This window comes from Eleutherodactylus coqui, chromosome 9 (assembly GCF_035609145.1).
Source record: "Eleutherodactylus coqui strain aEleCoq1 chromosome 9, aEleCoq1.hap1, whole genome shotgun sequence".
NCBI lineage: Eukaryota > Metazoa > Chordata > Amphibia > Anura > Eleutherodactylidae > Eleutherodactylus > Eleutherodactylus coqui.
Window position 1 is genome coordinate 156,913,519 of NC_089845.1, and position 27,626 is coordinate 156,941,144.

Sequence of the window (27,626 nt, forward strand, 5' to 3'; positions counted from 1 at the left end):
TGCTAACAATCACAGTTGCAGTCCTCCAAGATGTATGTATACAAGCCTTAACAAAAAAAACTGCCCTCCAAAATGGCATTTATTGTGTTACCCTACTAGCAGGCCTGCTTAATCCCTAAAAAGTCACCGTTGCATGCTGTTTAACTTTTTTGAGACTGGCCTCACTTACAGCCTGATGTTGATGTTCTCTTTTGGTCCTGATCTATGTGCTGGGTAGTACAGTCCTGGACCATCTCTGTCTCCTGACAGTAGCTATGCTTCAGTCTCACTGTGCTCACTGTCCTCCAGGCACTGTCTGCAGGCTGTCACACTTCCCACAGCTCACAGGCAGCACCTCTGCTCAGTTACTCAGTCTCTGTGCCCTCCAGGAACATCTATTCAACACTTCCAGCTCACTATAATCCTCTGTGCTCCCCTTGCACAGCTCCAATTGCCCCCTTATTCCACAAGTAATTTCTAGGACCTTCCCCACATGGGACCTTTTACCAGTCAGTCAAGGCACAGCACATAGGAGGCAGTATCTGTGTGCAGTATTTCAAAATCACCACTAGAGGCGCCCCATGTTCAAAGCAACTTAACTCTTTAGGGAACCCCTTAGAGGGGAGTCCCTTACACCTCTCTTGCAGTCAGGAGGTTCCTCTCTCTCAGCTCTGCAGCTACGCAGCCCTCTCTGCTTCTCATTTTTCAATCAAAGTATTTGATAGGTGGCGCTCACTAGTTCAGATATCCAAAAGATGTCATTCAGGGTTTACGATGAGGAGATGAATGTAAACTCCTTTTTCGGGCTGGTGATAACTGTACCCAAATTTATACAGGCACCTAGTGCACGGTAGAGTGGCTTGAGGAAACTCCAATCATGGATATGGTGGAGTAAATAAAGACAAGAGAGAAAGAAAAAAATCCTCAGCGCTCAGAAGGGTGGATACGAAATAGCAGGTGATATGGTGGAAATAAAAGTAAACTTACTTCACGGCGGCGTCCCTGGTGCAGACGCCCCCGATCCCAGCAAGCGTGGCAGATTACCGTTGGCTGCAGCAATCGTGGTTCCAAATATTTATTAAGCAGTAGACGCGTTTCGGCCTTACAATAGTTTGGCCTTCATCAAGTACATCCATTGCAAATAGTGCAGAGGGGCGGAGAGGGGGTGGAGAGGAGGCAGAGAGGGGGCGGGAGCTCAGTTCCTGCTCCTGGCTCTTCCATCCTCGCCCCCCCTCCCCCCTGCAGATAAGGACGACGTATATCGGCTCGGCATGAAAACCGAGCCGATATAAGTTCGTGTGAATGCACCCTAAGGCTGGGTTCACAAGGGGCAGAATTGCTGCGGATTTGCTGCAGAATTTCTGTGCAGAAAATCTGCTGAATTTCCGCTTATGCGGCAAAACCGCTGGTAAGCGTAGTTTGTTATCGCGTTTATTGTTGCGCATTATGTGTGATTTTTCTGTATGGAATTTCCACAGGTTATGAAATCCGCAGCGCTTTTACACTATTTCCATCGTTTTCAGCCCTGGTTTTTGCTACTTATATTGAGGCCTATGGACAAAAAACCTCCACGGAAATGTCCAAAGAATTGACCCACTGTGTCTTCAAAAACCGCGACGCAGCAACATTTCCGCACTGCGGCAGAGCGGAAAAGTTCCACACTGTGAGAACAGCTTTTTGCCAAAACACATTGACTTTGGCTTGCACGGCAAACGCAGCAGTTTGTTTTTCCCACGGATCTGCAATGGCAAAAAGGAGCAAATCCGTGGCAATTCCACCCTTTGTGAACCCAGCCTTACACTTCCGCGACTGTTCCCGGTGTCAAACACGGAAGTTCCGGAAGTGTAATAGCGGCTTCATCTCCCATTGATTTTAATGGGAGTTAAGCAAGTTAGGGCACTTCTGCTGCCAGCAGTCTGGGCGATCAGCTCATCGCTGGGGATCCAGAGTGCCGAGTTCTCAGCGATGAACTATTGATGACCTATCCTGAGTATAGATTATCAATAGTTTTTGCCCAGAAAACCCCTTTAATTGTTTTAATTATTGTGGACCTGAAGAGCTGTGAGCAGATATCTCCATAGTGCTGGAGGGGGGCAGTAGACTCATACTTCGGAGTTGGGCTGATGATGATTGGGGGACGGAACCCACATTTTGTCACTTCTACACTGAACTCGAGACATTGTAATTAGTGAATCTTCTGCATTACATTGTGAATAAAGAGCCATTTCTTGTGCGCACTGCAGACATCGGAGCTAATTACTGTACTCGGTAGTCATTAAGGCGCAGAATTTTTCAATTTAGCAGCAGCCATTGTTGTGTTTGTCTGCGGCTGACAGAAATGACTGCTCGTCCGGAGGTAATCAGCCGATATTACAGGATAATTTAATAGGGGCCATTACATGTGGCTGTGCTATATATAGGAACCAGAAGCTTTTATATTAGTGAGAGAAACGAGGAAAACATTCACATCCTAAATTATTGTCTCTGTTTTTCTTAATTTATCAAGAGGGCGCAATTAACCCTTTAGGCATCTAACTATTCTGGGATTGGGGACTTGTGCCTAGTCAGCGGGTAAAGGATTACAACTTAGATGATCCACATGACGGTAACAGATACAATATGAACAATGTTCTTCCAGAATGTCCTGTCTTGTCTTTCGGGTCTTCAGGCTTCTCGGTGACACTAGTTGTTGTCTGGTTGGGTCTTACCATATGTCCAAGGTGGGGTAAAGCATGGTTATATACCATGTGCTTCTAGTGGTCTTGGTGGATTTGGCCAAGTATATGCTGAATTGTTTTGGTGTTTCCGTCTTCAGCGTTCAAAGACGTGAATACTTTTCCAAACTCTCTGTATTAATCATAGAACATACAACAAGTTCAATGAATCCAGTCCTTCCGGTAACTAGTGACCCAGTAATCCGAGGTATCTCAGTCTGTCAATTAAGTTCAAGAGTTTGAATAAATGGTTGGTAATCAAAGTTCTGGTCTGGTTGACTGGGATCAGCAATACATGATAAGTGTCCCACTGAACAGTCATTAGGCTTACTAGCACGGGATACCTAGAGCAACTCTACAACTGGATGACCGGGGATGACTCTCTTCCAGGCTCGGTGGCGCGGATTCAGCATCGTGTGGGAGGGAGAGAATTGAGGTGGCACTTCACCCAGACTTCACTAATCAGCACTCATTTTCCTGTTAACCAGAGGAAAACTGCCTTCACTGGAAGTTGGAGCATGACCATCACATGCACGGAGTCTGATGAGTCTGCTGTCGAGAGGCAAGGCTCCTCCTTCTCTGTGCCAGTCCTACTCTGTGCGCCATCCCATTTGTGCCAGCACATCCTCCACCATATGTGACAAGTTGGGGGTTCACTTGCCTGCGGATCGCCAACGTTTCAGACTGAAATGCCCACCACACGCACAGAAATGCCCATGAGATGTTGATTCTCATTATTTGGCACCCGCCAACATTTGTTCATTAGCATAAATGTAGACACCACATACAACAGTCCAACATAAAGTCCATAATTTGCACCCCATCGGGGTCTGAGTCAAGGGTTGTCGTCCCCTGACCTACTTGAGGCCTTTTGCTGGTTCCAACTGGAATTGGGCCTAGCAGCCCTCCTAGCTCCACTGAGCTGTGTCTTGCTCCCTGCTTCTGGCAGGAAGCGGCTCATTTATAGCCAGAATTGGTTACACCCAGGGTGTTAACCCTCTCTTTCCCTTTTTCTGGTATCAGAATGCCTTTTAGCACGCACTGTAGGCCATTCTGATACTGCCCTACTACATATCCAACCCCCCTGATAAAGGCCGTAGGCTGTGTCACAGCTTTTGGCCCCTCCTGGGTCAAAACACCAGGCTCGGGGATCTCCATGTATGGGGCTACCACTGCACCTCTCTATAACTGGCACTTACTTAGCTGCCATATCTAGACCCTGCATCTCTTGCAGACACACTTCTTTAGCTTTCCTGAGCTGCTTCTTTACTTTGACAGGTCTTTCCCCTCCTGCAACTTCTGAAGCTTCTTTTGTAATCTCTGCTTGAGTAGCCTTCTTTCCTTCAGCAGCCTCTCCTGCTGCCTCTTCTTTGGTCTCTTGTACTCAGAGGTTTGTTTAGCCTTCATCTGTTGCTCAGCTCTCACTTTCTCAATGACTTTTTTCTGGTTTAGGGCTTCTGCACACTTGCATTTTTTTTTCACGCGTTATAGCTGCCTTTTTTTCACGCGATTGTCAATGGGACTTTCTAATGTTAAAAATGCTTTGCAAGTTGGTGCGTTTTTAATACTAGAAAGTCCCATTGACAATCACATGAAAAAAGCAGCGAAATCGCGTAAAAAAAGGGCAGCTAGAACACGTGAAAAAAACGCAAGTGTGCAGGAGCCCTTACAGAGGCGATTTCTTCACTCCAGACTTTCCAAATCTCTACAAACTGTTCACCTGTAGCGCCCAAGTCACCTTTGCATAATTTGGCATGCTTCACTGCTTGTGTCTCATTTTCACAAGTTTTCAGCAAGCATTTTTCTTTTCTTTCCCATCTGAACAGGGTTCTAGACCTCTCTAGTCTCTGATTCTCACTTCCAGCAACACAACTATTTGACTCCCAGAGCTTCACCTTTGCATTGAACTTCTTAAATGACTTTTAAAACATCGCTTTTTCTTCTGACACCACTTTCAGGGTCCCTGTCAAGGTTAGCACTTCAGTCTCTTTCTTAATATTCTCCAACAAGGTCTCCATTCCTTCTGCTGGTTGTTGGAACACACTTTTGAGCTTTTCCCCTATCAGTGTTCTCTTTTCAGCATCTGTCTTGGTGCTAATCCAGCTTTGTATTTCTGTGCACACCAGCTTGTTAAGCCGTTCTCTCTCATCTTTAAGAGACCTCACTTCCTCCTCCGTAAGCCACTGTTCAGACCTCTACTGTTTCTTCTCCCACTTGGACACCATCTGACACTGGTAACCAAGCTCCACACTAATGTCTTCTACTTCCTGCTGAAGACTCACTGTAAACTTCTCTTACTCATCACAGATATCAGTATGAGGAAAAAACAGCTGTTTTATAGCTTCCAATTCTTCTAGGATTTCACGCTCTTGCTCTTCAAAAGCGACCCAGCATGCAGGGTTCTCATCCATTTCCTTTTCCATATATGACACCTGAGCCTAAAGTGTTGAAATCTGCTATGACAGATTTCTCTTTGTTTCTGCATCTTCCTCTAACTGCTTGCGGACCACATCTCTTTCATCTTGCACTGTCTTCAGGTATGCACTAAGACCAAGCCTCTGCTGCATCTCTTCCTGCACCAGTCTCTGAGACTCTTAAATCTGAGCTTTCAGCTCCACCTGCAGTCTGTTCACCTTCTCAGACAGCTCTGTCTGCATTCTGCCACCTTCAGAGATTTTCACTTGTAGCTCCTGAAGCTGGATTTCTCACTTTTCAATTCTTTTAAGGCTTGTTCACACTGAATTGTTTTCTGTTCCAGCAACAACCTGTGATCAGTTTCGATTTTAGCCAAGCTTATGGCATGCTCATTCTCCTCAGCCCTGACTGACTTTGCCAGTGCAGCCATCTGCATAATTAGGAACAGTTTTGTCTCCCGTTCATGAGCTTTGCTCTGAACCAACTGCTTCAGCAGCTCCTCCATGCTTGTGGGGTCCATTTGCAATTTATTACTTTTGTTCTTACTTTGGACCTCAGGGTCCGCACTGACTGCCTCTTGTATCTCTCTAGAAGCAGCCTTTTTTCTCTTCTTTTTCTTCTTTGCACCTTTAGTATTCTCTGTCCTCTCTCTCTCTCTCTCTCTAAAGGTATATTTGTACTAACTTCCCCATGGCTGTTGGCTGCACTCCCTAAAGCAACCTGTTCACACTGTGACTTTATCTGGGGAACATTACTACACACAAAAACCTTTCACAATCCCCTACACATACATTTTTAGACATCAGTTCAGCTTGTGCAGATTTCCCTGCACCGACCTGCAACATAGACATTTTATGCATTTCATATGGCTTTGTATTATCACGCTTTTCACCGTCCCGCAAGATAAACACATTGTCACAATATTCCAGTCCACATTGCCTTCTTTCATCAGTCCTCGAGTGCTCTCCCGACTCCCCCAACTTGATATGTGGCATTGTTGCAACTCCTCTGGACCCGCAGATGACAGTCCTTGAACACTGTTCATACTTGCAGTTTTTGTAGGAGACCACAGCAGAGCCTTTCCCTGCAACAGCTGGACAAAATGGGGAAAGTCCATGCCCAGAACGAATTCTACAGGCAGCATCTTCAATTTAGTCAAGTCCCATGTCACCATACCATATTGGGTCTCAAAGGTTAGACTCACCACTTTGTCAGTCTCTGGACCAGAATGAAGGAACAGCAAGATGTCTGGCATAATAGCTGAAGTGTCCTGCTTTGGATCCAAGTCCACCAATAGTGGGATCCCACCCACCAATAGCTTGCAGGTTCTCACTTTCAACTTTACTTGCACCCGCCTCCTGGCCACTGGACTCTCTGACGCACAACCATGCCCGTAGTCGAACCTCCAGGCACCGTCCATATGTCTCCTGGAGACAGTCTCCCGCTGTCAGCGTCTGTTGCCCATGATAACCACAAACTTAGGCCTCCTGGCTCTTTAAACACAGTTTGCCATTTTCGTTGCTCCGCACAGCAACTGCATACTCAACCTCCCGGGTCTTTGAATGATTCCTGCAACACATCTCACAGAAACATCCATCTGCACACGCTTTGCTTTCTGCAGCTTTGTGCGTCATTCCATTTGTGCTAGCGCATCCTCCACCATATGTGACAAGTTAGGGTTCACTTGCCTGCGGATCGCCAACCTTTTAGACTGGAATGCCCACCACACGCACAGAAATGACCATAAGACATTGATTCTCATTATTTGGCACCCGCCAGCATTAATTCATTAGCATAAATGTAGACACCACATACATCAGTTCAACATAAAGTCCATAATTTGAACCCCACTGGGGTCTGAGTCAAGGGTTGTCATCTCCTGTCCTACTTGGGGCCTTTTGCTGGTTCCAACTGGAACCTCGGGCTAACAGTCCCTCCTAGCTCCACTGAGCTGTCTCTTGCTCCCTGCTTCTGGCAGGAACTGGATCCTTTGTAGCAGGAATTGGTCACACCCAGGATAATAACCCTCTCTTTTCCTTTTTCTGGTATCAGAATGCCTATCTAGCACCCTCTGTAGGCCATTCTGATACTGCCCTACTACAGTAACATATGGCAGTTCTGTTAGTTTTCCTTGGGCCGGTTTAAGGGCTTTTCAGGGGCATGAACTGTGAGCAGTATACAGCTTTGTTTGGCGGTTATGAGGGTATTCCATGGCTCTGGTGTCCACAGTTATAACTCTGCTCTGTATTTGGGGCCTTCTCACGATATCATGAATACTTCTGTGTTTTACCTCTCGTGTCTCATCCACCTCGCAGGGCCTCTTCTGTGACCATCCGCAACTCACCTCTGGATCCAACAACTCTTCCGGTAGCTTTCAGCAGCTCCCTGACTGCAATGCTGACAGGGATCTTACTTCTCCCGGTAATCCTAACTCACTCTCTATACACACTTACACTGTCGCTCTCTCTCACTCTGATGGACACCCGAAGATTGTCACTATCTAACGCTCTCACTTGTCTTACTAACTCCTCTGAACTACACACATGATCACACTGACTAACTATATGATTCACTTATTTAACAGCCGACTTACTGACAAACTCTCTGCGCACTTTACTGTTCTGATCTGACTGAAATCTCACTGACTGACGATCTTCTCACCATTACTGCGACATGATTCCTCTCCTACCTCTCTCTCTCTCCTCACCCCCAGACCTGAATGATCAACTGCCTCCCAACTGTCACTTCACTAGCTTGCAGCCAATCAGAGTTCAATCTGCCAGCAACCAATGAGAATTGACTGGCCAACTGGCAGAATATTAATAGCTCTGTCGTAGGACAAATTAAGTAGTGGTTAACCCCTGCTGGGTATACATGAAGTGAGCACCGCCATTTAAAGGCAAGGTACTTTTGTAAGACCTATTTGGGCCACTACACTCTGACTTCCAAAACATCGGTATCTTCACTGGAAGTGAAAGCACGACCGGCGCATGCGCAGAGAAGCTTGAAGAGTATGGCAACAACAGGCTAGGCTTCTTTGCATATATGCCGGTAATACTCAATGCCACGGGAGGTTGTGAGTTCTCCTTCAATGGAAGTCTTCAAACAAAGGCTGGACAGACACCTGTCTGGGATTATTTAGTGAGTCCTGCATCGAGTAGGGTGTTGGACCCGATGACCCTGGAGGTCCCTTCCAACTCAACCAGTTTAGGATTCTATGCCTACAAGAACCAAGGCTCTTCTGTGCATGCACCAGTCCTACTCTGGCAGCCAGGACACCAGCATCTTCATGGCATATTGCTGATACAGAAGATGTCATCCAGATCAATCAAAGGGACAGGGGCTGGTTTACACTAGGTGGCTGGAATGGTGCAGACAAGCCCCCTAGATGTAATTGGCATGGGAGTTTTGAAAGCTGCATTTCTACAGGTATGAAGGGGTAATGTACAGTAAGTGATACACGGTTAGAAGACTTTCTTCATGACTGATATCATGCTACAAACAGTTTAGATAGGTGAAACCTGGTGAAAGGTTCCCTTTAAGCACAGATCCATGTGAGTTGATCATTTTAGCAGCACTGAGAGGTCAGAACGACACCATTATAATGTACTGACTCCATTCTAACAGGTAGGGTCCTATCAAAATTACTCCGCTGAATAACAGAACCGCGGCGGGGAAGGAAATAATAATAACCGTGAAGTGGGGATGAGATAAAGGTCACTCGCTGCCGCTCTTAATCAAAAAGAAAAACTCTCCAGAACATTGTGGAAATGCCTTGAACTACTTATGTGAATGTTCTCCGCCTTCACCTCCACATTATCAGCGCAGGAATGTATAGTCGGGCTCCGATTAGCATTCCCGGAACATTGCGATTGTAAGGAAAAAAAGGAACTTTATTAATTTTTTTGTAAGAGTGAAGATGTAAACATGACACAAACCGCAGGAATCCAGAGGAAAGAATGTCTGCGAGAACCTCCATTCACGTCTCAGAAAGCGGCAGAGGTAGAACGTCTTCAAGAATTCAGCCTTTGTGTGACTATTGCTGGGGCCAAAGGAAAACTCCCTAATTAAAGTCATGGTGGGACTCGTTATTGTGGTGCATGTAGGAGCCGAATCACAATGGTCCACAGTTACAGACATTTGCTTTCTTTGCTTCACTCGCAGTAAAAGCTGAAAATGGTCTGACAAGAATAGACTGTGAAAAGTGTTTTATAGCACTGTGCATGGCAAATAGATGCCACTCACAGATGGGTATATGTGGAGCCTGCTATCTAACATAAGCAGAAAGCTTCTGCCCATTTACAGTAGTTGCTTCTCCTTTATCAGCCATAATAGCAAACAGACACAATCATTAACTCGCTCTTCTCTGGATGACTACTGCAATGCAGACATACTCAGAGGTTTTCCTGCGTGATCTGCGTATTTCAGATCCGGCAGATTTGTTGCAGAAACTTCTACAACTATCCTATTTCTCTGAATGGGACTTGCAAAAATCCACCTGCTTGTCACTATAAAAACTCCATTCACATGAATGGAACTAATATTCAGTCCCAGAGGTTTCTATACAAAATCTAGCATGTGTGAATATACCCTGCACTTCTGATCCTGAGTTACATCCTGTAGATCTTTTTATTATAAAAGTGAAAAACATAACAATAAACAGAACATAAATATCGCTCACTTGGCATAAACATAAAGCAAAACCAAATCATCACTTATATTAACTGGACTTTGCCTTACTTCAGGACAAAGGAGACAAAAGCCAAAGGTCCATCTGCTCCAAACAATACACACCGCACACTACACCAACCTGCACTCCAAAACTACACTCACTCATCCTCACCAATACATATATACTACATACTACATATAACAATATACACACGTGAGAAAACATCCCTAGCTCACAGGATCCAGCCTGAAATCCCAAAAAAAGAAGAAAGAAAACGACTAATAACCAAAGCAATTATATAATAACAATAATGCAAATAACAAAAGTAGTAACAATAAGAACAACCCAATACCTTTTTTTTTTTTTTTTTTTTTTTTAATGCCCACCACCTAAAAAATAAAACCTTACATAATCCTAAACTAACCCTATATCCAGACCAAACCACCACACACCCCAAACAACCCCCTACGGTGCAGCCACGGGAGCCACGCCTGCATCCCAAGTCCGTGCTCAATGTCTATGTCCAGGACGAGCCGAGCTGCACCGCATACACACACCCTGCCCGCCGCAGCCTGAGGGCCACGCCCGCACCAACAGTCCGTGCCCAGTGTTCATTGTCCGGGACGTGTCAAGCTACGGCTGAGGCATAAATCCCCCCCCCCTCCCCCCAATAAACCCCCACCCAACCTATCTATAACCCCTAACCCTATATACAAAACAAAACATAACATAACATAACATATAACATCTCTTATATTACACCACTACAAACCAACACTACATATTAATACCCGAAAGCCTAAGGTTCAGTTACCTGCAGCCGTACATACTTTATCTTTGACCGAAAACAAAAACTCTACTAGTGTCACGCTCAGCCCTCCACCAGGACTGGATATGATAAGCCGGGCACCGACCAAATAGAGAAAAACTATCCCTATAGTTAATCTGTCCCTACAATGTCCCTACTCCTTCCCTAAAACTTACCCTCAGAGAAACTGTCCCTACCTCTCCCTATTCTGTCCCTACAAAGACCCTATCAATAAGAAGACTGTCCCTAACGAAATACAAACCCTCTCCATAGGAGAGAGGCCTTAGTCGTGCCCAACCTCTCATAATCCAGAGAGCGCACCTTCACCAGGTCACCCAGGATGTTTCTATTCACCTCATCCACGGGGAGGATTTTCTCTTCCGTCGAAACTAGACACCGTGCGTTCCAAATGTGAAACCTAACCACTAGGCTGACTAAGAATAAAGTGCACCGGTCCCTGCCACCAAGGTCCCCGAATGCCCCATAGACCCATTCCGCATACGAGAGGCGTGCCAACCTGGGCCAACCAATGGAGGCTCCCACCCGTTTGTACACCTCTGTATTAAAGGGACACTGAAGCAGGAAATGCTCCATGCTTTCCAGTACGTTGCTGCACTCCTGGCGGGGGCAACCCCTATCCACCAGTGGCCTGCTCTTCAAGTTGCCCCTTACATACAGTCTCCCGTGGAAACAGCGCCAAGTCAAGTCCCAAAACTTCAAGGGGATCCTGTCAGAATTCAATAAACGTAACCCTCCCTCCAGGTCCCGACTTGGGCAGTCCTTGAGCGCCAGGGGCTTCTGGAAATGGGTCAACAGAACCCTCTTATCGAGGAGTTTCCTCGACAGAGTTCTGATCTCCCACATCCCCAGACCCCACCGACGTATCATCTTCAGAACCACAGTAGCGTAAGCCGGAAGATGCCCGTGCGGCGTGCGAAGATCCTTCACTCGCCCTCCTGTCTCCCATTCCTGGAAGAAAGGCCGAAGCCATCCCCAACAGGAGAATACCCACGGAGGAGCCCTCTCTTGCCAGAGGTTGCCTATATTGATCTTAACAAAGGTGTTTACGAGAAACACCACGGGGTTGACCATAGATAACCCCCCTAGTCTCCTCGTGCGATATGTGACATCTCTCCTAATTAGGTTCAACCTGTTCCCCCACAACATTAGGAAGAACAGGTTGTAGACCCGGGTCCAGAGAGGTTCTGGCAAAATGCATACGCTGCCCAGGTAGATGAATAAAGGGAGCAGGTATGTTTTGATCAGGTTAACCCTTTCCCGAAGGGTCAAAGACCAACCCTTCCACTGGGCCACCTTCTGAGTGGCACCATCGAGCCTGACCACCCAATTTTGCATGGGGTAATCTCCCCGGCCGAATTTGATGCCGAGAACTTTAGCCGAGTCCTGGGGCACTGGAAGGGTGTCCGGGAGACTAAATGTAGGATCTCCCCTTCCTAACCAGAGACTTTCGCACTTATCCCAGTTGATGCCGGACCCGGATGCTTCCGAGTAGCGATCCACCTCTGCCATCACGTACTCTGCCTCCCCCCTCGAGGACACAAAGACGGTGACGTCATCAGCGTACGCTGCCACCCTGAGGGCGGCTTCCGGCACCGCCCGATCCATCCCGACCCCCGCCATAGGCCCACCATCAATCATCCTAAGGAAAGGATCAATGGCAAACACATACAGCAAGGGGCTCAGAGGACAACCCTGACGGACGCCAGACCCAACCTCAAATGGGTGGCCGACCCAACCGTTCACTAGCGGGAAAGTCTCAGCCCCCACGTACAATGTCTTGAGCCAATTGACAAACCCCACTGGCAGGCCATATCTCAGAAGAACAGACCAGAGGTACTCGTGATTAACCCGATCAAACGCTTTGGCCTGATCCAAGGACAGCAGGTACCCCTCCCAGTGACCAGCCCTACCCTGCTCCACTGCCTCCCGGACACCGAGAACAGCACTAAAGGTGCTACGGCCTGGAACAGAGCAATGCTGGGCGCCCGAGAGGAGCCGGGGTGCAAACTTGACCAGCCGATTAAACAGCACTTTTGCCAGAACCTTCCTGTCCGTATTGAGAAGCGCTATGGGACGCCAGTTCTCAATACGGCTCGAGTCTTTACCCTTTGACAGAAGGATCAAAGCCGACCTCCTCATTGACTTTGGGAGAGTGTCCGAGGAAAGACACTCATTGAAAACCTCAGTCAAGAGGGGACTCAAGAGGTCCTTAAAGGTTTTATAATACTCGGATGTTAAGCCATCCGGTCCTGGCGATTTTTTGAGCGCAAGCCCATCAATCGCCAGTTTAACTTCCTCTATGTTGATCTCCTCTGTCAAAACATTAAGGGAGATGTCATCCCCTGGCTCAGGAACAGCTTCAGCCAGGAAAGCCGACATCACATCTCGATCTAGATCCCTCTTTCTCAAAAGGTGCGAGTAGAAGGATCTGATGACTTCCAGAATCCCTGATCTGGACCTGTTCAGAGATCCCGTACCGTCGATCAGTCCAGTGACAACTTTACGATTCACTGACATCTTGCAGTTTCTGTAAGGGTCGGGCGAGTGGTACTTCCTGAAGTCCCTCTCAAAAACCAAAGATGCGTGCCTGTTATACTGACACCCTTAGAGCAAAGACTTCACTCTGGAGATCTCCTCGCGGCTACCTCCAGTTGAGACGAGATGCTCGAGTTTCCTCCTCAGGCCCTGATAAAGACGGTACTTACTCAGGCTCCTGAGGCTAGAGAGCTGGCGGAAGAACCTCGCCGCCCTGATCTTGAGCATCTCCCAGCACTCTGACTTACTGCTACAAAGATCCAGTAATGGTACCTGGCTCTGCAGAAAATCCTCAAAGGACTGTCTTATCTCTGCTTCCTCCAGGAGTGATGAATTCAGCCTCCATAAGCCTCTACCCATCCGGGAGGTCTCTGCAACATTCAGGGAAAACAAAATCAGACAGTGGTCGGAGAACTCCACCTCAACAACAGAAACTGGTGAAGAGATGGCTTCCTCCTTCAAATAAAACCTATCTATTCTAGACCTGCACTCGCCTCTATAATAGGTGAAACCCGCGTGGCCTGGGGTGTGCCGGATGTGGACATCCACCAGGCGAGCTTCGCTAGCTATGCTATTAAGCGCGACGCTATCATAAGTCAGCTTGCCTAGGGAGCCTCCCCTGTCACGGGTCCTCGTGACTGCGTTATAGTCACCCCCAAAGATCACCTGCCGACTGGTAAAAAGGTACGGCTTGATCCTCATAAAGAGATCTTTGCGGTCCCGCTTGGTTTGGGGACCGTAGATGTTGATTAGCCGAAGCTCTTGTCCCTTCATGAGAACATCCAGGATCAGGCACCTCCCTATTTCTAACTCAATAACCCGTCGGCATTCAACCGCTGCGGTAAAAAGAACCGCCACTCCGCTATATGGCTCGGCCGCAAGAGACCAGTAGGATGGCCCGGACCTCCACTCCCTCTTTGCTGTATGTATGGCTGCTAAATTTGGCAGCCTGGTCTCTTGCAAAAACAAAATGTCGGCTTCAACACGGCCGAGAAAATCAAAGGCCGCAAATCTCGCCATATCTGACTTAATGCTGGCAACGTTAATTGATGCCAGAGTCAACGGAGCGGGTGCCGCCATCTTTGATGATTGAGTTAAATGGCTTTCTTCTTCCCACCCCTTTTCACTTCAGGGTCTGAGGAAGACCCCTTGCCACGTTTTTTTGACACGGAAAGGTCCATGGCAAGGGGCTCCTCAACCTCGTCGTCCTTGTCACCGGGCCCCGGGCCAGCCCTCCCCTTGGAGGTTACTGTACGCTCACAAGAGGAAGACTCGGCGCCCCCTGTAGGCCGCACACTTGCCCCAGGATCCTCACCCTCCACCTCCTCCTCTGAAGAGGAGAGAGCTTGGAACCTGTTGGAGAGCTCAACAAGAGGCGAGTTTGGTTTACCTTCCTGCACCTGGGCCAGTATAGGGGAAGTTCTTCTTTTCCGCATTGTTTTCTTTTTTTCCCTGGTGCCCTGCTTTCGCTTTTTCTGTCGCCACTCCTTGCCATCCTCATCCACACTTTCATAGCGGGAGGAATCTGAAGAAGTGGCAGCCTCCTCCCTCTGGATCCTTCTGACCTCCTCATCCAACTCGCCCTCCCCTGGAGCCTCAGCCACACGAGTCGCATCCAGAACAGGTGCCAGCATTGACCCACCTGCCACCTGGGTCTCCACCAGTTCTCTGCTCTTTCTGCGTTTCTCTTGGCGCCTTAGTGCAGCAGCCCCAACATGTTTGTTCTTCATAGGCTCCTGGACTCCTCCGCCTCTGCTGGTCCCTTCCCCTGCAGAGGCAACCTCATGGCTCTCCTCCGTTGGGGCCATGACCGCATTGGCGAAAGAGCGTGGACAGCGGCTGAATGGGTGACCGAGGTCACCACACAGGTGACACCTAATCTCCGCACAAGATGCCGCAAGATGAACTACCTCGCCACACAGAGCGCACTTGATGACATTACAGGCGGCACTCAAATGTGTGGGGTCGCCGCACTTGTGACAGAGCTTCGGTTGCCCCTGGTAGAAGGCCAGAATGCGATCCCTACCGAGGAAAGCCGCAGATGGTATGTGGGCCACCGAGTTCCCTGAACGCTTTAGTTTTACCATGAATGTCCAGGCTCCGGACCAGATGCCGTGCTCATCTCTGTTTTTTTGCGGCATATCCACTACCTCACCGTAGCGACTGAGCCAAGTCATGATGTCATAACAAGAGAGTGACTCATTACGGGTCAAAACGGTCACTCTCTTCACTCCAGTTTGGCGGGTTACCACTTGCGCAGCAAAACCACGCCAGCCGGGCTCGTCCTTCATCAGCTCATAGTTCCCCCAGAAGAGCTCAAGGCCCTCTGGGCGAGCAAAGCTGATGTCGAACTCAGACGAGCCGTAGGGGTGGATAAGGGCATAAATGTCCTGCGCCCTAAAACCCATCCTCAGCAGAAGCTCAACCACTTTGCCCCTTGATGGGCATGCATCACTGCCTCTCCACTGAAGACGAGCCACATTCCTACGGCCAACGTCCTGCCCGATTGTCGGCAGGGACCATACGGTCTCCCCCCTTTGCTCTCGGAAGGCTCCATGTCCATGTCTCTCTACCCAAAGAGACAAGTCCACAACTCTACCTCCTACAGTCATTGAGCTCTCCCCTCTCCTCAAAGCCTCCAGGAGACGCCGCTGTAAGACACCGTCCCCGGAGCCCAAAGACAAGGAGGACGCCTCTCCCCTCCCCCCAGCGGCGACACTGGCATAACTTCTGCCAGATGTTGTCGCCGCTGGAGGGCCAACTGGATCCTGTCCCACCCCCCGACCATCTACTGAAACTGTACCTGCTTGTTCAGCAGGCAGTGAACCTGGGGGTTTGGGGACATTTGGAGGTATAGAGACAGCCGCAGTAGCAGCGGGGGTAACAGGGGTACTCACATTCACACCCTTTACACCCTTCTCCTGACCAGGACCTGTCTTCTGCTTACTTAATTTTTTGCCAGAGGGCAAGTCCCCGACCTCAACAGCCGACTGAGGCTGCAAACCCGTGTCCGCTGTGCGTAATTTAGATGGATTTTTTGTTGCTGAAGCTCCGCTCACACCAGCGACACTGGGATCTGCAGTGGGACATCCGGGATGGGTGGGAGGGTTGGCCGACCCGACCACCACCCACTGCTTCCCCTCAGCGCCCGACAGACACTTCAGGGACACAGGGGGGAAAGCCGTCATCTTTTTTGATGGTACGTGGCGCCGAATCGCCTCCCCCTCCCACTGGGTTGCGACCAACAGCGCCAGCGCCTCCGGTCTGGCCACGACCCTTCATTTTAACCTTTTCTGCCTCCTTAACTCCTCCAGTCCCACTACTGGCACAAGTGGGCTTGGAGTTTTGGGTCGCATTAACCCTCTCTTCCCTGGTCCCCTGCACCGGACTCACCACAGAGGCCGGGTCTAGGAGCCCAGGGCTAGCTCCCTGGCCTGACTTTGCAGCCAGGCCAGGGTGCTTGGTTACGTAAACGAACCTCTCCTGGATGTAGGCTTTATTCTTCTTTTTCTTGGTCTTTTTTCCTCCCGCTGTGGTTTCTGGTGGCAGTTCATCACCGAAGTGCATAGCCTGCATTCTTGCAGGGGACTCCTGCAGCATGATCTGCTGCAGCAACAGCGCTCCCTGTCCGCTGCTGCTGCACTCATAGTCACTGCCATCTGGATCACTGCCATCTGATGATGAGGGCAGGCAAACCTGCTCCGCCGGGATGCTGGTGCCCGTTCCCGGTTGCAGCGAGGACTGCTGCTCAGCAGAACATGCCGCCTGCCCCCCCCAAAGCTTCTGATTCCTCCGAGCTGCTGTACTGGTATTTTCCCCCAGTTTTCCTGCTGCAAGGGCTCCTGGCTGCCATCTGGGAGAACCGCCTGTCATTAAGCAACTTTTCACGGAAGGGACCGCTGGTCCTCAGGATCCTCTCCCTTTCCTCCTCATATATTTCTATTGCTTATTCACAAGCTTTAATTTTCTGGCTTATCGCCACTTTCCTGCCACGGGAGGCTCGCTCCATGTCACAGCGGGCAGCCTGGAGCTCTCTACGCTGCTTTACAAGGTCCCTCCCGGCCTCTTCAAAGTCCCGCATGTGGGTGGCGATGCGGGATGCCAGCTCCTCCACAGACTCTCCCTTTTGGCGTTCACCCCAACTTACAGGCTCCCTTTTGGCACTGACCTGCTTTTCTTTAGCCTGGCTTCTGGTCCTCCTGGACTCCGTATCCAGCCGGGGAGTCGGGGTGACATTGCTGCTGCCCCGACGAGCTTTCTTCCCCTCCTGGGATTCAGCCCTCCCTCCCCCCGACCGAAGCCGGAGGGAGGAGGTCAGGGGCTCCATTGCTCCTGGAAGCCCCAGAAACAGCACGCCTTGCTGGGCCAAAACTCTGGAGCTGTGCCTTAGGCGACCACACCCTCTGGATCTCAGCAGAGCTCACCAGCACACACCCTTCTCCAGAGATGCACTCACTATTCTGCTGGTGGAGTCACTGTGTACATACAATACTTATCCTGTACTGCTCCTGAGTTACATGCTGTATTATACTCCAGAGCTGCACTCACTATTCTGCTGGTGGAGTCACTGTGTACATACATTACTTATCCTGTACTGACCCTGAGTTACATCCTGTATTATACCCCAGAGCTGTACTCACTATTCTGCTGGTGGAATCACTGTGTACATACATTACTTATCCTGTACTGACCCTGAGTTACATCCAGTATTATACTCCAGAGCTGCACTCACTATTCTGCTGGTGGAGTCACTGTGTACATACATTACTTATCCTGTACTGGTCCTGAGTTACATCCTGTATTATAGCCCAGAGCTGCACTCACTATTCTGCTGGTGGAGTCACTGTGTACATACATTACTTATCCTGTACTGATCCTGAGTTACATCCTGTATTATACTCCAGAGCTGCACTCACTATTCTGCTGGTGGAGTCACTGTGTACATACATTACTTATCCTGTACTGCTCCTGAGTTACATCCTGTAGATCTTTTATTATAAAAGTATAAAACATAACAATAAAAGCAAACTGTAACAATAGTAAATAATAACAATACAACCGTATACAGAGATAAGGCCCTTCACCCAGAGTCCATGGTCCACAAACAAAAGAAAACCCCATGTCTGGACTCCCCTCCCCCCTGCCGCACACTCGCACACACACTCAACACAAACACAATATACCTAAAAGAAGAGCATCCAGCTATCCAGAAAATAAAACTAAAACTCCAGGTCCAGCCGTACCGCACTGAAACCCCATCATAAACAAAATTAGGCAATAACGTAAACATAACATATATATATATATACCAATAATTAACTAAATATGAAAATAAAGACCAAGCCAACCGGCATACAAAAATAACTAAAGAATTTCCTTTTTTTTTTTTTGGGTCCCCAGTGCAGCTCGGGGGCCATGCCTGCTCCACCAGTCCGTGCCCAGAGTTCTAAAGTTCAGGACGTGCCAAGCCACACCAGGGTTTTTTTTTTGTTTTTTTTTAATATATATATATATAAATTATACAACACTCTGCCTGCCGCAGCCTGGGGGCCATGCCCGCTCCACCAGTCCGTGTCCAGAGTTCAATGTTCGGGACGTGCCAGGCTACGGCTCAAGGCGTGAAACCACTCCCCCCAACCCCCCACCCAACCTAACTACCACCCAGAACATGAATATATACATATAAACATACATTAACCAATATACATGACATACATGATATATTAACATAACCCGAAAGCCTAAGGTCAGCTCACCTGCAGCCCTACTTCACTCCATCTTGCCCAAATCGAAAACAAAAAGCTTCATGGTGCACTCACAGCCCTCCACCGGGATTGGAGGTGATAAGCCGGGCACAGACATCACAATGTACTATCGCTTACATTTTTTGAAATGTAAATCAGGCACCTTCCCATTTCTAATTCAATTACTCGTCGGCATTCGACCGCTGCGGTAAAAAGTACCGCCACTCCGCTATACGGCTCGGCCGCAAGAGACCAGTAGGAAGGGCCTGACCTCCACTCCCTTTTTGCCTTATGTATAGCTGCCAAATCAGACAGCCTGGTCTCCTGCAAAAATAAAATGTCGGCTTCAACGCGGCCGAGAAAATCAAAGGCCACAAATCTAGCCGTATCTGACTTAATGCTGGCAACGTTAATTGATGCCAGAGTCAGCAGAGTGGGTGCCGCCATCATGAGTGATTAAATTAGATGGCTTTCTTCCTCACACCTGCTTCTTCGGGGTCGGAGGAAAGCCCCTTGCTTCTTTTTTTGGACACAGATGTGTCCATAGCAGGGGATCCCTGGACCCCATCGTCCTTGTTTCCAGGCTCCAGAGTAGCCCCCTCCCCAGAAGGAACTAAGCCTCCACGAGGAGGAGACTCAGCGCCCCCCATTGACACTTTCTTTGCCCCAGGCACCTTGCCCTTCGCTTCCCCCTCAGAGGAGGAAGAGATGTCTTGAAGGGTCCGGTACCTATTGGAGAGTCCAACTGGAGGCGAGCAGGCTTCTCCTTCCAGTACTTGGCCCGGGGTGGGAGAAGATCTTGAATCCCCCCTTCGCTTTCTCCTAGTGGCACCTAGCTTACGCCGTTTCTCTAACCACCTCTTTCCTTCCTCATCCACACTCTCATAGTGGGAGGAATCTGAAGAGTTGGTCTTTCCCTCCTCCCTCTGGATCCTCCTGTCCTCTTCATCCACTTCGCTGTCCCTCAAAGCCTCAGCCGCAAAATTTGCTTCAGGGGCCACCATCGACCCACCTGCTGTGGGCGCTCCTGTCAGCTCCCTGCTCCGTCTGCGTTTGTCCTGACGCCTCTGCTCAGCAGGCGTCTTTTGCCGGTTCTTCCCTGGCTCCTGAGCTCCTCCACCTCTGCTAGTCCCCTCACCCCCGGAGGCCGCACCATGGCCCCCATCCGTAGGGGCTGACACCACATTGGCAAAGGAGTGTGGACAGCGACTGGATGGGTGACCGAGATCACCACACAGGTTACACCTACTCTCCGCACAAGAGGCAACTAGATGACCCAGACCCCCACACAGAGCACACTTCAAGGTCTTACAAGCGGCGCTCAAGTGTGAGGGGTCGCCGCACCTGTGGCAGAGCTTCGGCTGCCCCTGGTAAAAGGCCAGGATATGATCCCTGCCGAGGAAGGCTGCAGAAGGTATATGTGCCACTGAGTTTCCTGAACGCTTCAGCTTGACCATAAACGTCCAGGCCCCGGACCAGATGCCGTGCTCGTCCCTGTTCTTTCTGGGCATGTCTGTCACCTCTCCGTATCGACCGAGCCACGTCATATCAAAACAAGAAAGCGACTCGTTACGAGTCAAAACGGTCACCTTCTTGACTTCGTTCTGGCGAGACACCACCTGGACGGCAAAGTCTCGCCAGCCGGGCTCGCTTTTCATCAGCTCGTAATTCCCCCAGAAGAGTTCTAGACCCTCTGGGTGAACGAAACTGATGTCAAACTCAGACGTGCCGAAGGGATGGATCAGGGCAAAGATGTCAACTGCCCTAAAGCCCATCTTCAGTAGAAGCTCCACTACCCTCGCCCTCGGGGGGCATGTATCATTGCCCCTCTAACGAAGACGGACCACATTCCTACGACCTGCGTCCTGCCCGGGTGTTGGTAGGGACCATACGGTCTCCCCCCTTTGTTCTCGGAAGGCTCCTAAGCCGTGTCTCTCTGTCCAAAGAGATAGGTTCACCTCTCTTCCTCCAACTGTGATTGAACTCTCCCCCTTCCGTAAAGCCCCCAGGAGGCGCTGTTGCAATACGCCCTCTCTAGAGCCTGGAGACAAGCAGGACCCCTCCCCTCCAGCGGCGACACTGGCATAACTCCTACCAGCTGTGGTCACCGCCGGAGGGGCGACTGGAACCTGTGATACGCCCTGACTATCCCCAGAACCTGTGCCTATATTTACAGTAGGTGCCCCTGTGCTGGGAACACTAGCTGCAGCCCGTGCCTCCGAGTGCGTCGGAGCATCAGACACGCGGGCCGCACCAGACACATCCACACCTTTCATACCAAGACCTTTCATACCAAGACCCTCTGGACCAGACTTGGGGTTGGAAGCAGCTTTTTTATTTTGGGCCCTGGTAGACCTAGGGGGTGGCACTGCTGCCCCATCTTGCGCAGCTGCAACCACCGTAATGACCCCCCCATGGTCAGCACTCTGCATTCCGACACTATTAGTATTTTTATTTTTGCTTTTTCCTTTACTTTTGCCAGCAGCCTCCACATCACTGGGTGCCTGGGACCTAGACTGGGACCTAGACTGAGGGACCCCTGCAGACCGACCTGTCGCACGGGGAACCCCCAATCCCGACCCCGCAGCACCCTCCGCATCACTGGCCTTACTGGCGCTGGCAGTTCCGGCACTGCCAAACTCTTTTGCCACCTTGCCTTGTCCTGTGCTGGCCGCCCTGCTGGCTGTTTCTATCACTACACTAACTGAAACAGGGACAGAGGACCCGGCCAGTTTAACTCCTTTATCCCTGTTCCCATGTTCAAAACCCACTGCAGAGTCAGAAACCGGGGTTCTCAGGGTGGGGGTGCCCTGATCCGACTTTGCAGCCAAACCAGCGCCCCCCGTCACATACACATATTTCTCCTGCACCAAGTTCTTTTTTTCCCCTTTTTTCGCCTTGATCTTGACATCCTCCTCCAGTAAATCATCACCAAACTGAAGGCCACTCATATTAGGGGGGGATTCTAACAGCCTTATCTGCTGCATTATTAAAGCACCCCCATCGCTTTTATCTTCCTCTGGATCTGAATCCCCGGAGGTTGCAGGCAGCGCCACCTGCTCTGGACGGAGGCTGCTGGTGGTTGTAGTGCCACGCTGGGTCTGCTCTCCTGAGCAGACAGGCTGCTCCCTCAGGCAATCCTCATAGGCATCCTCGTCAGTACTGTCACCACCGCTGTCTCCATCGCTGGAGTGATCAGCCTCCTTGTGACCACTGTGTCCTGACGCCATTTTGGAAAATCTATCACTGTTAAGTAACTTTTCCTTAAAGGGACCACTTTGCTCCAAAATCCTGTCCCTCTCTTCCTTGCACCTTTGTATGCAGTTTTTACAGTCCTGTATGGATTTGCTGATTGCTTCTCTTTTTACTTTAGCGGCGGTCTGGTCCTTCAGTGACCTGGCTGACCGCAGCTTCTCCTTCTGCAGGAGGATTTCTCTCCCCGCACGTTCATAATCCGCCATGTTCGTGGCCAGACGGGAGGCCAGCTCTACCACAGACTCCCCTTTCCGACGATCACTCCACTGCGGCTTACCTCCTTTGCCGAGCATTTGGCTGCGAGTTTAACTGCGGGTCATCATCTCGCTTCCGGCGCTGTCAGATGCGGCTGCACCAACCTGCTGGGCCATGTCACTGCGCCTGCGACCCAGACCCTCTCTCTTCGCAGCTTTACTAGCTGCTCCGGCTTTCCTGGTTGTTGCTGCTGAAACCACGTATGCCGCCAGCGCCGCTGATGGTGTTGACTCTGCCTTCACAGCACTTCCCCCCTCCGACCGAAGCCGGGGGGGGGGGGAGTTGCAGGACTCCATAGAAAAGGAAGCCCCGCTACATGCTCTGATCCTGGGATCCAAAACAAGCTTCCAGCTGGGACTGCAACCACACCCTGGTTCTCTGAGGAGCTCCAACAAACCACACCTTACTCCAGAGATGCACTCACTATTCTGCTGGTGGAGTCACTGTGTACATACATTACTTATCCTGTACTGCTCCTGAGTTACATCCTGCATTATACCCCAGAGCTGCACTCACTGTCCTGCTGGTGGAGTCACTGTGTACATACATTACTTATCCTGTACTGACCCTGAGTTACATCCTATGTTATACTCCGGAGCTGCACTCACTATCCTGCTGGTGCAGTCACTGTGTACATACATTACTTATCCTGTACTGATTCTGAGTTACAGTATATCCTGTATTATACCCCAGAGCTGCGCTCACCTTCAAATCTACAGCACTATAGTATATGTGGAAATGCACTTTGTATCACCTACAATACCCTCTCTTGGACGTGGTGGGTGTTTGGTGATTGCAGCCCCCCTGTTAATAGAGGCTCAGTCAGTAAGTCACCGAGTGACCTGATATAATATCTTCCCTGAGCCCAGCAGTTTTATCCCAGAGACCTCATTCCTCTTATTCCTGTGTCAGAGAACGTCGCTGGAGGAGAAGATTAACGGCAAAAATGATTATTGGCACAAGTTGATAATTACCCTCTTGTCTCACTAAGTGTCGAGCCGCTCAGTCAGCGCCAGAACATCAAGAACAAATCAGGAAATCTACAGTACGTGATATTAATCTGCTACATTGTGTCAGTCCAGAATCCATAGATGACACCGGTCCTGGACTTTCAGGTGTCCTACAGACAGGGGAAATAAAGCGTTAACAGGCTGGGCTGTTTCCATCTGTGGTTAACCTGGTGTGACCGTGTGCTTATGGACACCTCTTCATCAGTAACGGGAAGCAGGATCCGTGTAGGTCCAGTGGTCACAGCTCCACTGAACCCACTAAGCCAAAAAAGTCTGAGGTGGGAAGATGCATTTAGGTACTTTTAAGAAAAGACTACAAGAATAAGCTCCTCCTTCAGTTACTCTGACCCCGCCCACAATTTTATGGCCATAACAATTTGAACTCAGTCAATAATTGACCTTGAATTGAGCCAGAAGAGTCCGCACTTGATAAGCTGTCCCCAAAGTCCGACCACATAACAGAGTTTCTTCTCAAGTGTCGGTATAAAGATTACTACAAGAGTGCCGCCATAACTAGAACCCCATTTCCTACTTAACGCAGTTCATAATATAGAGAAACAGAGTTCCCCAATTACAGTGACTACATTGTTAGAATCATAGTCATAGAATGGTAGAGTCGGAAGAGACCTCCAGGGTCATCAGGTCCTCCGGGGTCATCGGGTCCAACCCCCTGCTCAGTGCAGAATTTACTAAATCATCCCCGACAGATATTTGTTCAGCCTTTGTTTGAACACTTCCATTGAAGGAGAACTCCCCACCTCCCGTGGTAACCTGTTCTACTCATTGATCACCCTCACTGGCAGAAAGTTTTTTCTAATATCTAATTTGTGTCTCCTCCCTTTCAAATTCATCCCATTGCTTCTAGTCTTTCCACAGTAGTGTCAGCCACAGTGCCCCATAATAAGATTTACAGCCGCAGTGCCGCATAATACGATTTATAGCCACATTGCCTCCATAATGAACTTTATAGCCACAGTGCCCCATATTGCACTTTACAGCCGCAGTGCCTCCATAATGAGATTTACAGCCACAGTCCCATCTTAAAACTGCCATAGTTTCCTATAGGGATAGCTCAAGTACCCTATATGTGAGATTCACAGTACTCACATAAACATTAGCCATAGTTACCTTATAGAAAGTCACAGCTTCTATGGTGGCTACAAAAAAAGGCTATTTGATAGCAGAGGAAACTACAGTGCCCCCATAACGAAGTGTACAATGCCCTCATAGTGGCAGCCACAGTCCCATCATAAGAACTGCCACAGTCCCCTATAAATGACGGCTCAGGTATCCATATCGTGAGAGCCACAATTATGCTGTAACAGATCTACAGTATAGCCAGTCAGTCTCTACAGTGGTTCACAAAAAGGGCAACAGAGGCAACCACAGCGCCCCCATAACTGGATACTTGTATAACAGAGCCTGCCACAGAACCTCCATAGTGACAGACTCACCCCTATCATAATAACTACTGTGGTGCCCTATAATTACAGCTCCGCTGTAGTTTATCTACACCAGCAGAATTGTGAATGCAGCTCCGAATGTGAATGGAGCATCAGATACAGTATATTAGCAGAAACAGCTCTTACATGGAGTTCCTACAGGTCTGTATTATGGATGCACAGTGTTCTCCTCTAGAAGCAGAGCCGGCCTTGGGTTAGATGGCATCCTGTGCAAACATTTTTTAGTGCCCCTATCATAGGAAGAAATTATATATATTCCACTAGTAGGCAGCCTGCCTGTATTCTGCTTGTGTAAAAAGCAGCAAGATAGCAGTATACCCACGCCAGAACAGCTCAGGGGATACATACTGTAACAGAACTGAACTCATAACATAAATACAGCACCAGAACCAAGCTCAGTACATAAACACAGCATCAAAACCAACCTCATAACATAACTATAGCATGCAGAAAAATGTTTGGGGTCCAGCGCTAGGATCTTGATAAAAACAGCAAGTTTATTGGGATCTGTTTAAAAAACATTCAGGAATCCATCTGCAGGTAATGGTTATGTGCTTCAGACTGCAATCCTACAGGCCTATCTCATGACTTCAAGAACCAAGCTCCTAATGTAACTACATCACCAGAACCAAGCTCAGTGCATAAATACAGCATCACTCACATAACATAGAAAGTGTAGCCGAACCAAGCTCATAGCGTAAATGCAGCACCAGAACCAAGCTCAGTGGATAACTACAGCGTCAGAGCCAAGCTGATAAGGTAAATGCAGCACCAGAACCAATCTCATAATATAAATACAGTCCCAGAACCAAGTGAATAACTGTATTTTTGTACTGAGCTTGGTTCAGATGCTGTATTTAGGCTATGAGCTTGGTTCTGGCACAGTATTTATTCACTGAGCTGTTCTGGTGGTTTTTCTGGTGTACGCTGCTATCCTGCTGCTTATCAGCCCAATGTACTGTATATGTATGATGTGGGTGGTGGATTCTGCACAAGGTATCATCTAACCCAAGTCCAGCACTGCTTATCATCTACCCTAACCCCTAGGGCCGGTTCAGTAACTTGACCCTCCCCATGAGAAAGGGAGGAGCTATGGGCCTTTTGATTGGCTCTTTTGCAGGAATCAGGTGGTTAAAGAGGTCTAATACAAAAAACCCCAAAATGAACAACCCAAGAGAACTTCAACCATTCAAGGCCGTCACTGGTGTCCACTGGTGGTTCTTTGGCCATTTCTGATGATTGTTCGGCACGGCTGCCTCCATTAGCAGTATGATGACAGCAGATCTACAGACATCGTACAACAAGAACATCAATAAATGAAATCCTCCGCCGCCTATTATTAAACCAATAAACCGAAGTCTAGTTCTTGTCAAAACATCCTAAATTCTCCCGAGGAGGGAAGGAGTTCTCATGACAGTATTATGTCAAAGACTTGATGGCGTAATTACAATTTTTCAATATACTTAAGTGCCGCATTACGTCGGAACAGCTCCTCTGCCGATAATTACTTTTTTTTTTGTTCACATTTCATCGGAGGGCGAGGACGGTAAATTGCTGTACGAGAGACAGAAAGTTTCTCACCGTTCTCCCTAATGTTATGTTTTACTAAAATATTGATAAATTAAATTGTGAGGAGCAGTGGGAGGTGGAAGAGTGCGGCGAACACCGACTCATCTTCATTATCTCACTTACTGTACTTCTGATAGACTTGGAGAATTTGTCTAAAAGTTTTTCAATAAGTTTTACACCTTTCAAGGACAACTCTACCGATAGAATGTGCAAACCAGTGCATTGTGGGACGGATCTAATGAACAGCCACTTTAAAAAGAGATCAGTATCGTTTTGGACCTTCTTTGGCCTTCAGATCTGCAGCAGTTCATCGTGGTGTAGATCCCACTCGGTGATGAAATCGTTCTGCAGGAATATCGGCCCCTGCGGACAGGAAGCTTCTTGTGGTTGCTGCAGATTAGATGGCGGTGCTGACATGTTCTGACCGGCTGACAGGAAGGGGTCAGCGATTCATGCTGCTTGTGCCAAATTCTGACCTCCCATCAACACGGGGCAACAGAAATCTGGATCCATCTGACCAGGAGATGTTTTACCTCTGCTCAGTGATACAAGTTTTCCGCTCTTTTGCCCCCTGGAGTCTCGCTGTTCTGTTTTTCTTAGACACAATGGTGGTGAAACTTGTCATCTGCTGTTATACCCATCATGCTAAGGAACGGAAAGTTGTGCATTTGGATATGTTGCAGCACGAGTGTTATATTCGGCTGCTCCTGACTATTCACCGCCTGTTGGTCAGAACGATTCCTGACATCCTCTTCTGACTCCTTCCAGTGATGAGTTCTTCAGGATCCCCTTTAATGGATGTTTTCCTCGATCACGCCATTCTCTGTATACTCTCCACACTCTACATGAGAAAACCCCACGTGGTTGGCAGTAAAATCCTGGTCCAGCACTGATGACCAGGACTCAATGGAAATCGCTCAGATCGCTGGATTTTCTGATCCAGAGAAAACTTGTCACAAGACTTTATGCTGCACTCCGGGGTCACGGGGAGAATTTGCATACAGGCAAGCACCAATTGGGAGAGGGCCATGGGCTCTAATATAGTGGCCTTCAGTGTACATTGAACTATAGTGAAGGCTGCAGGGGAGAATTTATGAGGGGTTGGCGCCACAATTGTGATGTAGCAAGATGCAATTTATGGCGCACAGCTGAGATGCACAATTATCTGCACCTTTTTGTCCTTTGG